Source organism: Chelonoidis abingdonii, chromosome 1, assembly GCF_003597395.2.
Source record: "Chelonoidis abingdonii isolate Lonesome George chromosome 1, CheloAbing_2.0, whole genome shotgun sequence".
NCBI lineage: Eukaryota > Metazoa > Chordata > Testudines > Testudinidae > Chelonoidis > Chelonoidis abingdonii.
Genome location: NC_133769.1, coordinates 156,651,656 through 156,670,320, shown reverse-complemented (window position 1 = coordinate 156,670,320; position 18,665 = coordinate 156,651,656). Strand labels below are relative to the sequence as shown.

The window sequence follows — 18,665 nt, the reverse complement described above, 5'->3', positions numbered from 1 at the left end:
TTATCCTACCCATGACTGAGATCTGGCCAGCCTTTCTCAATGTGATTTATAATTTGGGGTACATCTGGATCTTCAGTTTACGCCTGGAGTACTTGGTAGTTTTGGTAGCTAGAAATGTCTTTTTTCACCTGTACTTGATAAATGATATCTGGCATTTGTTGGTGGGGGACAAGAGGTGGCAGAAAATCCCTGAAAATAGGGGGTTGAGAAAGATAAGAGGGGGAGTGAGGTGAGACACTGAGACTCAGACAGGGACAGGAGAGCCAGCTCCAAGCTGGGAAGGAGGATCCTAGGTTTTCCTATCTGAATCCAGGCCCATTCCAGCCCTCCTGGGTCCCACTTCCTTCCTTCTGGCTTGATCCTGGTCCCCATGGCTGCTTCAGGTCCTCTAGGAGCAATGTTTCTTTGCAGGTGCACTCGTCTCCCTGCTCTCCTTCTGCTGCCCCTAACATTTGTCTTGGATGAGGAACTTATCTTAGTTAACTCTGATTCTGGAACCTGCATATTGAATAATTGTTATGTGCTCTTTGTGGGATGTGCTAGAAGACCACTTGGAAATTTCAGGTACTGCGGATTGTAGGAGCCCACATATTTATAAGGACCGGCCAGAAGCAATATATTATATCAGTGCTCCCTGTGCTTCACCAGTTGCCTGTTAGATGCAATTCACTGAGTTGATATCTTTATTTTTAGGCCTAACATGGTTTGATCCAAGCTACCTGCAAAGACCACTTGTCTCCCTGTCATGGTATAATTCCCCACTCTGAACCTTAGCGTCCAAAAGATGGGGTACCAGCATGAATTCCTCTGAGCTCAACTACCAGCTGAGTACTTGTAGCGCTGCCACCAACCAGGAATTCCAGTGCCTGGTACACTCTGGTTCCCCCAGAACCTTGCCCGGGGAACCCCAAGACCCAGATTCTCTGGATCTTAACACAAGGAAAGTAAACCCTTTCCCCCATCGTTGCCTCTCCCAGGCTTCCCCTCCCTGATTTACCCTGGAAGATCACTGTGATTCAAACTCCTTGAATCTTAAACAGAGAGGAAAATGCACCTTCCCCCCTCCTCCTCTCTCCCCCTCCCAGACTCTCCCTGAGAGAGACAGTAATTCTAACACAGAGAGAAATTAGCCTTTCTCTCCCCCTTACCCTCCCTTTCTCCCCCCCGCACCAATTTCCTGGTGAAATCCCGACCTCGTCCCTGGGGTCAACCAGAATCCATAAAAAACATCAGATTCTACCCACAAGAAACTTTTAATTACAAAGAGAGAAAAACAGTAAAAATTATCTTCTGTAAATTTAAAATGGAATACGGTACAGGGTACTTTCAGCTATAGCACTGGGAATAACCCTCCAGCTACAAGTAATCACAAGTACACAACTCTAAAATCTTTCAGCAAAATACACATTTGAACTCCTCCCAGCCAAATACACATTTGAACTCCTCCCAGCCATACACATTTGCTAAAGACAAATAACATAAGCCTAACTCGCCTTATCTACCTAGTACTCACTATTTTAAACTTATAAGAGCCTGTATCGGAGAGATTGGAGATAAACCTGGTTGCACGTCTGGTCACTCTCAGAACCCAGAGAGAACAGCAACCAAATTCTAACAGCACACACAGAAACTTCCCTCCCTCAAGATTTGAAAGTATCCTGTCCCCTGATTGGTCCTCTGGTCAGGTAACTGCCAGGCTTACTGAACTTGTTAACCCTTTACATTCAAAAGAGATGTAGAGTACTTCTGTTCTATTAACTCCTACTATCTGTTTATGACACTCCCCATGGCCTGTTACAACAGTTTAGATGAACTGAGGAATCATTCTAACCATCCTTATATTTGATCATCTCAGGGGTAGGAACAGTAGGACGCACAAGCTCAAATATGTTGCTGCTCTTACAAGAAGGGTTTTTAATTTGGCCTTATCTGCCATTTCACTTCTGCAGTTCTGCATTTTCCTCATCTCATGAGAGAATTCTCCTCATTGCATTATAAGCTTTTAATGTTTCCAGAGTGATTACAGGGATTCAGAGCCATCATCCATCTGAAAAGGGAATAAATATGTGCTGTGGACTGTCATGAATCCAAACTCTGAGTTATCCTTTGGTCTTTGACTAAAATAAGGCACCCAATCGTTAGCCATGAGTTTGTTTTACCCCACTGTTTTAGTCTCCTATTGCTAAGTAGTTGCCTTGAAAAGCTAAACATAATTTTCTATGGTTTATCCAGACATTTTTAGGTAGGTGAATAAAATATATACAGCATTTAGGGTAAAAAAAAATCTGTTAGTCTGGTGTTCAAACTGGGACAAAAGGGAGTGATATAAAGTCAGTTATAAATTTCTCTGTTGGTGTAGCAGGAAAGCTCATTGGTTCTCCTCAAACAACTTTGTTGATATGTTACATTTCACTCATAGCAAATTACTTGTGACAGTCATCTATCCATTTCCTGTAGCAAAATACCTGCCCCAAAGAGAGAGATACTATAACTGGAAAATGGCTTTGAGATGCTGCTCTTACAGGCACAGTACAAATACAAAGCACCATCACATGAATAATGTGATGATATCAATAATTTGATTAGAAATTATAAAGACTTTATTTACCAGTTATACCGGAGTACATAGCGCTTAAGAGAAGCTGCCTCTATTGTCTGGTGACAGTAAGAGAGCAAAGCTATTATCTCCTCATTCTCCTGTTGAACAATTTGAAGTCAAGCTGAATCTTTTTAAACAGAAGTTGTCATTCCACAGAAGTACAGCAAACATGTAAAAGCTACCTAAGATCACGTGTTTCAAAAGTAAATTCAGCAAGAGCTGCCAAGTGTTGAAAAAAATATTCTACCATTTTGAAAGGGAAATATTCCCTGAGGGCCTGACCTGGCTCCAGTGAGGTCTGTGCAGGTCTGTCCATTGAGTTCAGTGGTACTGGATAAGGCACTAAGGCCTAGATCCACCAAGAGACAATGCATGGGAGGAGAGAGGCACCTAAAAATGGGATCTACAAAAGTCAGTGTAGGGCCAGGTCTACACTGCGACTTTAAATCGGTTTAATGGCCGATATACCGATTTAACGCTGTATCCGTTCACACGACATCGTCATTAATATCGAGTTAAACGGCTCCTTAAATCGATTTCGGAACTCCTCCCAAACGAGAGGAGTAGCGCTAAATTCGATAGTGATAACTCGGATTAGGGTTCATGTGGACGGAAATCGACGTTATTGGCCTCCGGGCGGCATCCCAGAGTGCAGCACTGACCGCTCTGGACAGCAATCTGAACTCGGATGCAGCGGGCAGGTAAACAGGAAAAGCCCCGCGAACTTTTGAATTACATTTCCTGCTTGTCCAGCGTGGAGCTCTGATCAGCACGGCTGGCGATGCAGTCTGAAATCGAAAAAGAGCTCCAGCATAGACCGTACGGGAGATACTAGGTCTGATCGCTGTATGGGGAGACAAATCTGTTGTATCCAGCTCCGTTACAGAACACGAAATGCCAAAGCGTTTGAATAAAAAACTCCAGGATACACAGCGCTGCGTGACAAGCGTAACGGGAAGCCAGAGACTCAAATGGACGCTCATGAAGGGAGGGAGGGGGTACTGAGGACTCCAGCTATCCCACAGTCCACAGCAGTCTCTGAAAATTATTTGCATTCTTGGCTGAGCTCCCAATGTCTGTAGGTTCAAACACAGTGTCTGGCGTGGTTCAGGGAACAGCTCCTCAGTTTATTTCCCCCCCCCACCACGTGAAAAAAAAAAGGGAAAGATTGCTGTGCTATGGCGTTTGCTCAATGCACTCCGCGAAAAAGGCGCCAAAGGGTTGTCTGCTGCCTTCACAAAGGGAGGGGTGAGGCTGTACCCAGCACCACCCGGGGCAGTGTTTTCTGCCCCATCAGGCACTGTGCTCTCAACACGGAAGTGGGAACTATGGGATAGCTGAGGAACAGCTACCCACAGTGCACCGCTCCTGAAATCGATGGTAGCTTTGGACCATGGACGCAAACAATCGATTTCGGGATCCCACTGTGGACGCGCTAAACCGATTTTATTAGATCTGTTTTGTAATATCGGTTTAAGCTAATTCGAAATAATCGTGCAGTGTAGACGTATCCTAGGGAGCCACCTAAGCTAGCCAATGCAAACTGTCAGTGAGGGGTTTGCCCTGAACCCCATCCCTTGCAACAGTACACACCTAAGTCCTGGCTGCAGGGAGACACCTATCTATGCTTGTAGTCCACAGGAGTTCTCTCCTGGAGTTAGGCAGGTGAGGCACCTAACTGTTCTTGCAAGAAACACCAGAGGAGAAGGTGTGTGTGCCTCCATTGTAACTTTTATTCCAGTGGTTAGAGTGGGATGTGGGAGATGCAGGTTCAATTCCCCCCTCACCTTTTGGAAGGAAAGGATTTGAACAGGAATTTTCTAGCTCTCAGGAGAGACCTCTGACTACTGACCTGTTCAGATGTGGGGTTCTCTGTCTGTCCTTTTGAAGTTGTTCCACTGTGGGTAAATGATTTAAAGAGTCATTGGAGCAGTGGGACTACACCCTGGATCTCCCACCTCCCACTGTACCAGACTATAGTGTCTTTCTTCATTTGCTTTTTTTCCCCACAATACCTTTTTAATTATTTATACAAAGTAGAACAGTTATAACAGGAGAAACTGAGTTGGACCCAAATCAGAATTTTACATAGCCTGGTAGTTACCTGTTAGATCACTTTCCTGAGAGATAACAGATCCTGGTGCAAATCCTTTCTTCCCATCATGCAGAGGGGCGTAATTGAACTTGTGTTTCCCACATCCCAGGTGAGTGCTCTAACCACTGGGCTAAAAATTATGAAGAAGGCAGCTGTTCCTCCTCTTCCAGCTGGGTTTTAAATGGGGCTTGAGCCTATAACTGGCCTCTGAGTACACCTACTGGATTGAGTCCTGAGACAAGATAGGCTGGCAAATACCTGTCTTCTCCTGGTCTAAGGATTGCACTGAGGCTTAGGCATGAGACTGGCACCCAGGTGCCTGTCCGAGGCACCAGTACACATGTCCAGATACCGAAACTTAGATGCCTAGGGAACTTCTACTGTAAAAATGTAGGTGCTGACTGTCTTTACGTGCTGACAGGGTTAGGTGGTAACCACTTTCATGGATTGCAGTGGGGCCTAAAAGTGGGATTTGGGCACCTAAATCTGGGGCTTAAGTGCCTAAGTCCCTTTGTGGATCTGGGCCTAAATACAGAAATTGAATGTCTTAGATAATGACACACCAGTTATGCTGTTAGGAGCATCTCTTTTCTCCCGATGGATTAGCAGTGCTTAAATTGTAATAAAAGAGGTCCTGGGCTCAAGCAATTTTTTTACATTCATAACTGATGCAGCAAGCCCAGAGATGCCAGGGCTACGAAATGCCAAGCTCGAGCCCTGGCAAGCTCTGGCATAAATTAAGCACTGCTGGTTAGTTGCTAGAGCCTAAGTCCACACTATCTGAGGTGCATATGTAACCCACACACCCTCCTGGGTGTGATGTTCTGTCCCCTCTAGCAGTACCTAGACCACTTGGAGGTTAATGAGTTTGCTCTACAGCCTTAGCTAAGAGCCATATGGCTTTTATCTCATACACTGAGTTCCCAGGTTCGATCCTGCCCGCTGCTGACTGGTGTTTGTTGGCATCACGTATATGAAATTGTAGCTGTTGTCCATTTGTATAATGGCCTTTATGCTTCTTTGTGATTTTTCTTAAGATTGCAACTAAATTAACAACTAAAAGTACAGCAGTCACTGTACTATCTCTGGACAAGCTGTTACACCATGGAGCTTTGAATTGGCTTTCAGATTTTATCGAATTTTTAAGGAAGTACTAGACCAAGTACAGGGGAGGGATAGCTCAGAGGTTTGAGCACTGGCATGCTAAACCCAGGGTTGTGAGTTCGCTCCTTGAGATGGCCATTTAGGGATCTCAGACAAAAAAACACTGTCAGGGACAGTACTTGGTCCTGCTAGTGAAGGCAGGGGACTGGATTTGATGACATTTCAAGGTCACTTCCAGTTCTGTGAGATAGGTATCTCTCTCTCTCTCTCTCTCTCTATATATATTATATTTTATAATTAAAGTAGTGGAAAACAAATGCTTTTCTCTTAAAAAAACATATCAAATACATCTCTTTTTTGGTTATATAAAAGAACAAAAAGGGACAATTAAGATCTCCCAGATGGTCCAAACTAGGACATAAATTTCTTGCTCAGCATACTTTTTAATCCTCACATAACAGTGACGAGTTTTCCCAGTTAAAGTGAAACAATTTAGAGAATGTCCATTTTACACCCACCTCTTACCCCATTCAACAAGAGAGAAAACTGTTACTTCCCTGAAAATGGCTTCTGATCGCAAGACAGGTTCTTTCTGTAACCTACAGTGGATAAATGGACAGAATTTGCCTTACCTCCCAGAATAATAGTCTTTGCCTCTATACAAGGAAAAATAGACCAATTCTACTCTTTCACATCTATATTCAATGAGAGGCTTCCAATTGGACCTTGCCAAAAGTGTCAAGATCCCCAAGAAATGAAATATGAGGTAACAAGACCAATTTTAGCTCTCAAAGGGTGAAACTTAATTTACAAGAAGTATATAAAGATGACCTGATTTTACCCAGCCTTGCCTCTTGTCAATTAACTACTCATCTTACGCTTAGCTTATGCTGCCCCCATCTGCTGGGTGTATCAGGATGATGTCTGTCCTCATATATAGTAAGCTCTTTGGGGAAGGAACATCTTTTTCCTCATGTGTGTGTACAGTTCTTAACACAATGGGGGCATCAGTCTTGACTGAAGTTTCTGAGTGCTACTGTAATATATAAATAATTCATAGTAATGATTGTGATATCATTTAGACCTTTCAAAGTAGGATGGTGTAGAATGCCATCAAATTAGAATTCTCAGCTCACATTGATGATAGTATTTATATTTAGTACACACTCACTTTGCACAGTTATTAATAGCTACACGAAGTGCTAGGTAGTTGAAAATAAGGCTCAGAGTGTTCAAGAATTAATCTGTGAAGACACTTCTGATGTGGAGCCCAGAGAATCATCCATTACTTTACCTTGAAAGTTGGCTCATCAAAGAACTATCACAGGAGTTACTCTATAACCCTCTTTTTGAAAATGTAGTGTCCGTGAAATCTGTCTCTAACTGAACAGCTCTTTTTGTACCCATAACTTGTTCAAGGGTTGAAAAGAAATAACAAGTCTTCCTTCTATCCAGCCATATTTAAATTTTCATAAACATAGGATGATATTAAAAAACATCCACAGACTTATTTCCAAAGTTTTGTTCATACAGTAGTTTCACCCTAACAAACCATGTTGATCACCCTTTTAGTTCACATGAATCATAGAAATCTGGGGCTGGCTGGGACTCAGGAGGTCATCAAGTCCAGCCCCCTGTGTTGAGGCAAGACCAAGTAAACCTAAACCATTCCTGACATGTGTTTGTCCAACCTATTCTTAAAAACCTCCAGTAAAGAGGATTCCACAACCTCCCTTTGAAGCCTGTTCCAGTGCTTAACTGCTGATGTAGTTAGAAAGCTTTTCCTAATAGCTAACGTAAATCTCCCTTGCTGCAGAATAACACGTTACTTCTTGTCCTACCTGCAGTGGACATGGAGAACAACTGATCACTGTCCTCTGTATAACAACCTTAACATATTTGAAGACTGTTATTAGGTTCCCCCTTTGGTCTGCTTTCCTCAAAACTAAACATGCCCATCTTTTAACCTTTCCTCATGTATCAAGTTTTTCTAAACCTTTGATCATTTTTGTTTCTTTCCTCACCAGTGCCAAGTAGATGGGGGATAGTTACCTCCCGTGTCTTACATACTGTACTCCTGCTAATACACCCCAGAATGGTATTAGCCTTTTTCACAACTGCATCACACTGTTGACTCATCTTAAATTTGTGATCCACTGTAACCCCCACATGCTTTTCAGCAGTATTACCTTTTAGCCAGTTATTTCCGATTTTGTAGCTGTGAGGTCGATTTTTCTTCCTAAGTTATTTTCCACTTATCTTCATTGATTTTCGTTTTGTTAATTTCATACAATTTTTTTAATTTGTCAAGGTTGTTTTGAATTCTAATCCTGTCCTCCAGAGTGCTTGCAACCCCTCCTAACTTGATCTCATCTGCAAATAGTATAAGTAGGGCCCTCCCAATTTCACAGCCATGAAAAACACGTCACGGACCATGAAATAAGCCTTTCCCTATGAAATCCGATGTCCCCTTGTTCCTAGGAGCACCTCATCAAGGGGGTTCTAGCTCTGGATAGGCAGGGGAGAGACAGGACTTGTCCATCACCTACACAGCTGCTCTGGGGAGGGAGAGACCAGACCTACCTCCAGGTGCCTCACCCTGCTGCAGGACACTCTCTGGAACTGGACAGCAGCTACAGAGGTTCCTGCAGCTGGAGGAGGCTTGTGGAGTTGTGTCCAATCTTCTCTGTGCTGCTGGGAGTGCCCCAGCAAAGGGGGCTTCTAGCTCCGGTTGGGCAGGGGAGGGACTGTCCACCTCTGAAGGCAGCACAGAAGTGAGGATGGCAATCCCATGCCCCCCTCTCCCACAACAGGTTTGTGACCCCCCCATCCTCTTTTGAGTCGCGACCCCCCCATTTTCAACACTCTGAAATTTCAGATTTAAACATCTGAAAACATGAAATGGACCATAATGGACCATGAATTTGTATGGCCCTAAGTATAAGCATACTCTCAACTCCATTAACCAAGTCATTAATGAAAATATTTAATAGTACCAGACCCAAGTCTTGACTCCTGTGAGCCCCCCTGTGAGATAAGCCCTGCCATTTTGCCAATGAACCATGAATAATTACTCTTTGAGTTTGGCCTTTCAACCAGCTGTGCACCCACCTTATAGTAATTTTATCTAGACCGCATTTCCCTAGTTTGCTTATAAGAATGTCATGTGAGACTGCATGAGAAGCATGACTAAAATCAAGATATATCACACATTCCCAGCTATTCACTAGGCCTGTAACCTTGTCAAAGAAGGAAATTTGATTAGTTATGCCTGATTTGTTCTTGAAAATCCATGCTGGCTATTCCTTATAACTGTATTATCCTCTAGGTGCTTATATATTGATTGTTTAAAACTGGTTTCAGTATCTTTTCAGGTATAGAAGTTAGGCTGACTGATTTATAAGTCCCAAGGTCACCTTTATTCCCCTTTTTAAAGGTAGGTACTATGTTTGCCCTTCTCCAGACCTCTGGGACTTCACCCGTCCTCTATGAGTTCTTGAAATCCTGTTCAGGCAAAACAGTTGATTTCAATTGGAGTGTACCCTCATGATTTTTCAGGCCATAGAAAAAGCTACCCAAAATTTGAGGCCACTTTTGAAAATTTGGGTTTACATGTCTAGGCCATGTTTCAGAGTAGCAGCCGTGTTAGTCTGTACCTGCAAAAAGAACAGGAGTACTTGTGGCACCTTAGAGACTAACAAATTTATTTCAGCATGAGCTTTCGTGAGCTACAGCTCACTTCTTCAGATGCACAGAATGGAACACACAGACAGGAGATATTTATACATACAGAGAACATGAAAAGATGGAAGTATGCATCCAACAGAAGAGTCTATCAATTGAGATGAGCTGTCGTCAGCAGGGGAAAAAAACTTTTGAAGTGATAATTAAGATGACCCATAAGAAGGTGTGAGGAGAACTTAACATAGGGAAATAGATTCAATTAGTGTAATGACCCAGCCATTCCCAGTCTCTGTTAAGGCCTGAGTTAATTGTCTCCATTTGCATATTATATCGAGTTCAGCATCTCTCTTTGGAGTCTGTTTTTGAAGTTTTTTTGTTGCAAAACTGCCACCTTCAGTCTGTCACTGAGTGGTTAGAGAGGTTGAAGTGTTCTCCCACTGTTTTTGAATGTTATGATTCTGATGTCAGAAGCCTCTACATATATTCCACACAAAGATGATTACAAGCCATCAAGAATAGTATCCTGTAACATCACAGCTAACTAGTGGCTGAACTTTGTGACTTTGTCCTCACCCACAACTATTTCACATTTGGGGACAATATATCTTCAAGTCAGTGGCACTGTTATGGTACCCACATGGCCCCACAGCTCAACATCTTTTGCTGGACTTAGAACAACGCTTCCTTAGCTCTCGTTCCCAAACGCCCTACTCTACTTGTGCTACATTGATGACATCTTCATCATCTGGACTCATGGAAAAGAAGCCTCGAGAATTCCACTGTGATTTTAACAATTTCCATCCACCCATCAACTCAGCCTAGATCAATCCACAAAGCGGTCCATTTCCTAGACACTACTGTGTTAATAAGTGATGGTCATATAAACACCACCGTATACCAGAAACCCGCTGACCACTATATTTACCTACATGTCTCAGCTTCCATCCAGGGCACACACACGATCCTTGTCTACAGCCAGCTCTAAGATTAAACCATATTTGCTCCAGTCCCTCAGACAGAGATAAACACCTACAAGATCTCTATGAAGCATTCTTAAACTACAATACCCACCTGCTGAAGTGAAAAAACAGATTAACAGAGCCAGAAGAGTACCCAGAAGCCACCTACTACAGGACAGGCCCAACAAAGAATAACAGAACGCCACTACCATCACCTACAGCCCACCTAAAAACCTCTCCAGCGCATCATCAAAGTCTACAACCCTATCTTAAAGGATGATCCCTCACTCTCACAGATCCTGGAACAGGCCAGTCCTCGCTTATAAAGCCTCCCAACCTGAAACAAATACTCACCAGCAGCCGCACACCATACAACATAAACACTAACCCAGGAACCTATCCTTGGAACAAAGCCGATGCCAGCTCTGTCCACGTATCAATTCAAGTGACACCATCACAGGACCTATCACATCCGCCACGCCATCAGGGGTTCATCACCTGCCAAACTCTAAAATGATATATGCCATCATGAGCAGCAATGCCCTCTGCCATGTACATTGGCCAAACCGGACAGTCTCTTCGCAAAAGAATAAATGGACAACAATCTGACATCAGGAATCATAACATTCAAAAACCAGTGGGAGAACACTTCAACCTTCTCTAACTACTCAGTGACAGACTTGAAGGTGGCAGTTTTGCACAAAAAACTTCAAAAACAGATCCAAAGAGAGATGCTGAACTCGAATTAATATGAAATTGAGACAATTAACTCAGGCCTTAACAGAGACTGGAATAGCTGCGGTCATTACACTAATTGAATCTATTTCCCTATGTTAAGTTCTCCTCACACCTTCTATGGGTCATCTTAATTATCACTTCAAAAGTTTTTTTTCCCCTGCTGACGACAGCTCATCTCAATTGATTAGACTCTTCCTGTTGGAATGCATACTTCCATCTTTTCATGTTCTCTGTATGTATAAATATCTCCTGTCTGTGTGTTCCATTCTGTGCATCTGAAGAAGTGAGCTGTAGCTCACGAAAGCTCATGCTGAAATAAATTCGTTAGTCTCTAAGGTGCCACAAGTACTCATGTCTAGGCCATGGTTTTCCAGAATGTCAGTGGCATTGTTAAGAATAGAAACCCAGGATCCTGATTTCCAGTTCTCTCTCCATTTGCTTGGCAACATTTCCTCTCCCAGAAAACTGGCCATAAATTTTTTGGCATATTCATTCAGACATGCACAGATATATATTATCCACAGTCCACAGTAATGCCCCTTCCTCCAGAATGGCAAGCTAACCACTATTCACATCTGAAAATGAGGACCTCTCCATGAGAGAAATAAAAGAAAAATTTTCAGTGCCTTCTTGTCTGATACCAGTCACAGATATGATAGCAGCAATTTTCTTCCAAATGAGAATAAAGAAGGTTGATATATAACTGTCAGATAATTTAGAAAGAGGTTTTTATGCTTTGGCAGAAATTTGTGAGCATCCTGTCAGTGAGTAAATGGCACACAAAAAATAAGCTAAGATTGTAAGATGTAAATTAGACCTGTAGACCGTCAGAGCACAAAATAAGTTATGTGCTGTAAGATCTTTTTTAATGACAGGAATTATGCCAGCAAAGGGCAATATTCTGACCTGAAAAGCTTCACTATAAATGTACATATTTGATGCTTTGTTTTTTTTTAAACTTATGGATGATTTATGTAAACAAGAAGAATTTAGTTAAATGAAAAGAGGAGCTGAATTGAAATGTCTGTGACAGGAATAGTGTTTTATACAATTGCTCCCTTTATTTGTTCATTCTCCTAGGCACCAAAATCCTATTTTTCTCATGAAATAAAAATCTTTTCCCAGTTTATAATTTTGATATCTTCTTCTTTGACTGTGGACTCTGTAGCATTATTTCTTTTTAAGTTGGACAACAGGGCTAAGCTGTAAATGTTATGAGAACATATATACACCTCTACCCCGATATAACACAAATTTGGATATAATGCAGTGAAGCAGCGTTCCGGGGGGGCAGGGCTGCGCTCTCCGGTGGATCAAAACAAGTTCAATATAACGCGGTTTCACCTATAACACGGTAAGATTTTTTGGCTCCCGAGGACAGCATTATATCGAGGTAGAGGTGTATATAATTATGAATGGGCAGCAATAGAATCTTGCTGGGTTAGTCGAATCTCAGTATCAAAGCTAACTCTCCCTTCTCCTATAGCTGTTGTTGCAGCCTAATGAAAGCTCATCAGTGAGTGCTGTCAGAGGTCAGATGCTTTCTTTTCTTCTCCCTCTTCCTCCTTGCCTTCCTCTTCAAAACATACAAACACATTATAGCACCTTTCATTCTAGGATCTCAAAGCACTTCCCAACATTAAAATCCTCAACAACTTTTTTAATTAGACTCTAGTAAACTTGAGACCACCCATTCTTGTCACTCTTGCAGTCACCAAGCTTTACTTTGTGTCCCACCATGGACTGCAGCAGCTGTTCTGGCTGCACTTCTTGAAAATAGGCCGCTTCTTGTCTCGTACCTCTGGCTGAATGCTAGAGGCCAGGTATCTTTTTACCCGTTCCGCCTCTTAGGATATGTCTTCACTAAGAAAAATGGTGTGTTTTTACCTTGCGTTAGTTAACATGTGGGACTTAACATAAGGTAAAATCCTAGGGAAGACAAAGGAGTTTGTAGTTTTCACACATGTTGGCAATTAAAGTAAAGACTATGATGAAGCATAGAGTTTACCTTGACCTGCTAACTTGTTTTAAAACTACAACTGCCTTTTCTTCATGAGGGTAGAACACGCTTTTTTTACAGTGAAGAAAAGGCCTTAAAATCCAGAAGATTTTCTTTATCTCCAGGAGCCGCCCACTATGGTTAACCCAAACGTTTCTTAAAAAAAGTGGTATTTATTAGAAAATCATACTTTTATTCAGAATCACATCAAAGCTAATCTAGGTTCTGGGAAACAGGCTTCCTAGATGGAGTATCATCTTGAAGTTTCTGTTAATTTAAACAAGGAATGTCTTACATTCATAGACTGTCTGATCTCTCTCTCTTCCTCTCTCAGCATCTATTATGGGGTATACAAAGCCCACACTGGGCAGCATGGGGTTAATGAGCTAATGTGTGTTCAGGTGGCTCCGCCCAGTCACACTTGTGGTAGATGTCAGAATTGGAGGGAGGCACTTAAGAGGGAAACCCTGGCTTACTTGATGGTGGACCAGGGAGGAGAGCAGATCTTCAGCCCTCAGTCCATAGAGAGAGGGCTGTCTGAAGGCAGGAACTCCCCAGATGGCTCCTCCCCTGAAGGAAGGGAGGGCGAGATGTATTCCGTTCTATTGTTTATTAATTCAGTTTAAGGCCACAACCCAGCCAGCGTCTTCTGAAGGAAGAAAGCCTCAACCCAGCTTTGAGATGATTCATTTGTATAATTTCCCCATGTTTCTGTTAGTTGACTACCCCAGAATGGGAAAGACTTTAAAGTGACTGGTTGGAGGGCCAAGTCCTAGGAAGAGGCAGACCACTGCAGGGCTGGAGTAACCCTTGGCAGATGGTACCAGGCAGAGCTACGCCACTCCTGACCCCTTCACAGCATCTCAAAGTCAGTCAGACACTGTTCTCTGACAGAGAAATTCTCCTTCTCTTTGTCTCTCTTTCTTGCCTCATCCTCATGAGAGTCTTCGAATTAAAACTCCATTCTTCTCATCACCATTCCAGACAAGAGGTCATACTTTAAGTTAGTACACAGAAATATTATTTCTCCGTTTCCATGCTTTTAAGTATGTTTAGTTAGCTTGGTTCCAGTCTGGCAGTATCCCATGAAAGCAAAAATTTCTAGATGGACAAGTCTCTTTTATTTCCAATTTATTCTCACAGAACCCATAGTACTTCAAAGCAACATTTTGAATCTGGCTAAGTGTTAGATGAAGAGAGACAACACTTGTACATATAATATGTTTAGAATAAACTGGATTTACATATTGTTATGTTTTTACCCCCAGGGCTGGCTTAACAAGTTAGATACTTGACTCTTTTAGTCATAATTTTACAATTACAGTGTTACTTGAATAGCTCCAGTTCTTGTGGTTGGTACTCAATCCTCCATAGTAAATAAGTAGTAATATCTTCATATTATCTTCATATTGCAGAAGGGGAAAATGAAACAGTAAGAGGTGAACTGACTTACCCTAGGTTACATAGTTAAGTCACTAAGGGTATGTCTACACTGCACTTTAAGGCTGTGCTTGGCCCTGGCCTCAAGCCAAATCCCCCTTCCATCTACACTGCAATTGCGCTAACCCAGAGCTTGGACCCAGGGTCCCAGAACCCTGCAGGGCTGGAGGGTCTAAGCTCAAGGGACCCAGGGTCTGAGCCCTATTGCTTTGCAGTATAGACTCAGCCTCGCTTGACTCAGCTCCTGGGAGTCAGCCAGAAGTATTCCACAATTCCATGGGAGAACTTCCTTAGTCCTCTCTATCTCAACAGCCTGCAATCGACTATAATTAAAACAGAAGCCACCCCTCTTTGCGAATGGCAGCAGCACAGGTCCACGTTAACCCATTCTCTTCTGGTTGCTGATCTACAAGTACACTGTCAGAGAGCCTCCTGGGTTTGCAATGGAGAGCAAAGCAATCAAGACTTTTGTAAAGCTACCTGTTTCCTGGTGACATGCTGGACAGGCAGTAAAGTTTTCCCACAGAGCACCACACTACTAGGACTAGAGCGGCCACATTTCAGAGGCAGGGGGGCAGTAGGGACTCTGAGATAGGGTTACTTTGACTTGGATCTGTGGATGCCACAGCCCTAGGCTTGAGCATAAGAACAAAAAAAACATAAGAGCGTCCATACTAGGTCAGACCAAAGGTCCATCTAGCCCAGTATGCTGTCTTCCGACAGTGGCCAATGCCAGGTGCTCCAGAGGGAATGAACAGAACAGGCAATCAACAAATGATCTATCCTTAATCATCCTCAGCATCGGGGCAGCAGGTCTGTATAATTTTTGGTGGTGCTCAGAACTGGGAGGGAGTTTGGGGTGCAGGCTCTGGGAGGAAGTTTGTGTGCTGGGTGCAGGTTCTGGACTAGGACAGGGGGTTGGGTTGCAGGAGCAGGTGTGAAAGGGGCTTTGGGGGGGTTGGGTGGGGGAGGGGGGTTGGGTGCTGAGTGCAGGCTCTGGGAGGGGGTTTGGGTGCTGGTGCAGGCTCTGGGCTGAGGCAGGGGATTGGGGTGCAGGAAGAGGTGCAGGCTCTGGGAGAGAGTTTGTGTGCAGGAGGGGGTTTGGGATGCAGACTCTGGGAGAGAGTTTGGGTGTGGGCTTGGGGAGGGAGTTTGGATGCTGGATGTGAGCTTTGGGCTGGGACAGGTGGTTGGGGTGCAGGTGGGGGTGTGGGGCTGGGCCAGGGATGAGGATTTTGTGGTGCAGCAGGCAAGCTGCCCTGGGGCTGGGGCAGGGTGCCAGAGAGGACGACTCCTCCCAGCCTTCTCCCCACCGGCAGCAGCAAGCTCCAGGGGAGGGGAGGGCGGCCCCCTCTTCAGCCCCTCTGGTATGACACTCACCCAAGCCCCCCAGGCTGCTGCCCATGAGGTCCAACCAGGATAAGCCCCCCAGAGTTGACTCAGTGTTGCCTGCCAGGTGGTGAGGGGGGGCTGCCATGCACCTCCTTCGGCGCAGCTGCCACCTCAGCCGGCCCCCAGTGCTACTCCCTTGTACCCGTTTGATCAGCAGCCAGCGAGGGAGCACAGCGTGGAGCTGTAGGGGGTAACTGCTCGCTGCCCAGGGCAGGCAGAGATGCTTGCGGGGAGGCATGCGGTAGTGGTAGGCGGGGATGGGGGAGAGACCCAGCCCCGAACATTGGTGGAGCCAGGACTCCTGGGCCCTGAATTTACTGGAGCCTGGGTACCATGGGCCCATATAACTCGCCGCCCCTGTCAGCATGGGTCAGAAAAGTCTTAACATAAGGTTAAAAATACAATGTAAGATGCTCAAGGCCAGGGTTCCCTAACTTGGGTCAGCTGAGTCGATTCCCACTAATCCTGCATTTACATTGCAATGTAGACATACCCCGAATAGAACCAGGATAGAATTAGAACCAAGGAACACCAATTCCCCAACTTCACTCACTAGTCAAAATTCCTCCACCCCATCCCCAAGCAAATGGCTAAACAAATGATCTCTGTGTACAGTGAGACAGCAGCCAACAATTATTAATTCTCCAGACTTAGGCATTTTGGCAGCAAATAAACTGATGACAAACGGTGGGTAAACAAAGAACTGAAGATTAGCAGTTCCCCTGCATAAAATCTATTCCTGCTGCTGCATCCTAGTTATTCCCTTCTTGGTAATTAATTCTTTAATGCAATCACCTGGCAGAAATTAAATTATGTATGGCATGTAGAGGATTAATGTTACACGGTTTTATAAAAGAAGGATGTTAGAATTGGCCAACTACTGCAGAAACAGTGTTTGCAAACATTTGTTCTTATTTTGAATGGCTGTTCCATGTGACCACATTTATGCCCTTTTTTATTCACTATTTGCAAATGGGATCTTTGCCTGTGAGTATCCGTGGAATGGCTGTTCTTCATGCGAAAGCTATACTGGCCTGCTAACCTGGGCATTTGTGCAAACAAGAATATTCACTATTTGTTATAGTTTATCCATGCACACAACAGAAGCACTACTATGGATCTTAGATGACCAAATTGTTGCACCCAAATTCTTTGGCAAATAACTATGAATAATAAATTCATAATTTACTGTAGTATTGTTAAATCATTCACTAATAGCTTCACTTCTTTTCCCAGAGAATGGTTCAGAAATAGCTTATATTTAGTTTAGGCAGAGATGGCAGCCTGAGAACAGATCAGTGAAAAATTCTGAAGATGAAAATCGTCCTATGGAGGACAGTATTTCCAGGATTTTCAGTATTTCACGGATGAAATATGCCTACAAGTCTCCAGAGGTCTGTAGGGTATTCTCCTGTGGATGAGCAAGGCTACAATCTTCAATGTTCCATTGTTACCTGTTTCAGTCACAATATATCCCAATGAATATATCAGGATAACAGCAAAAAGTGCACTACAATCTACTATCACTGTGCCATATGTCACAAAAGAGGATCTGGAAGTGATCTGGGAAAAAATGAGTTTAACACAGGTATCTACCTAGAAAATATTTCAGATTTCACACATTCTGTTCACAAATGGTAGTAGGCACTAATAAGTCCTTTTATTACTAAACATTTTTTTTCATTTCTTAAAATTATTAATGATTTTTTAAAAATGGGCACGTCTATAATAGAGCTGTTTTGGACTTGAAGTGCTGAAATTTAAATTCAATAAAAACTCTGTCCATTTTCTGCACTCTAAATATGCCCCACCAAAATACATATGTTTTTGTAGGTCTTGCAGAGATTTGCAGTCTTCCATGGCAAAGTTGATGGTGAGAGGGCCAATTTCCCCTGTGATGATGAATGGAGTAACAGTCGTCATTCCATTGTGTCTGCCTGACCTCTGTCTTGCATGGAGTGGGGATTCACTCGAGGGCAGGTGCTGTTTTCATCTTTGCCCTCCCTTGAGGTCTGCAGTGGTACATTAAATTAGTGCATTCCTCAGCCATCCTGTCTTGAGCCTGTGCAGGTCACCTGTGAGCTCATTAGGTAGAAGAGAGGTTGTTAGCATTTTACGCCTCTGTAACCCTGAGTTGGTGAACTTGTTGCACTGGACCCTTTTGTCTCAGCCAAGGTCTCCACTGGCAGAAACTGGTGCAGACCTTTGTATCTGGCCCAGTATGTTCATTGGCTGTTCATAGCCTCAGGGCTGTTCTAAATACACTGGCTCATAATCATACCTAAGGAGCAAGTACACTGTTCGGAAGTCACAAGAGTTCAGTGTCCTCCAACCATGCCCCTTTCTACTGCCAGAGGCCAGGGAGGTAGTGCTCTTCAGCCTGTCATACCAGTCCTGTGCCAGCCCAGAGTTCCTCCATCCCAAGGGAATTCTCATCTGCCCATTTAGGGGAGCTTTACAGCTCCTTTGCACTCCCAGAATCTGGCCATGACATAAAGGGAGTGCACATGAGAACTTTTTTCAGAGTGATAGCTGTGTTAGTCTGTATCAGCAAAAACGAGGAGTCCTTGAGGTATCTTAGACCTTGTTAGTCTCTAAGGTGCCACATGAGAACTGTTTATATAAAACTAAAAGCTCTCATTGTATAAACTAACA

At 43.6% G+C, this 18,665-nt stretch overlaps 1 protein-coding gene across 6 annotated transcripts in view; it reads left to right on the top strand.

Annotated features, from left to right (window-relative positions):
• STXBP5L (syntaxin binding protein 5L) overlaps positions 1-18,665 on the top strand; it is a 451,518-nt gene that overhangs the window by 392,361 nt on the left and 40,492 nt on the right. The gene's annotated exons all lie outside the window — the stretch shown is intronic.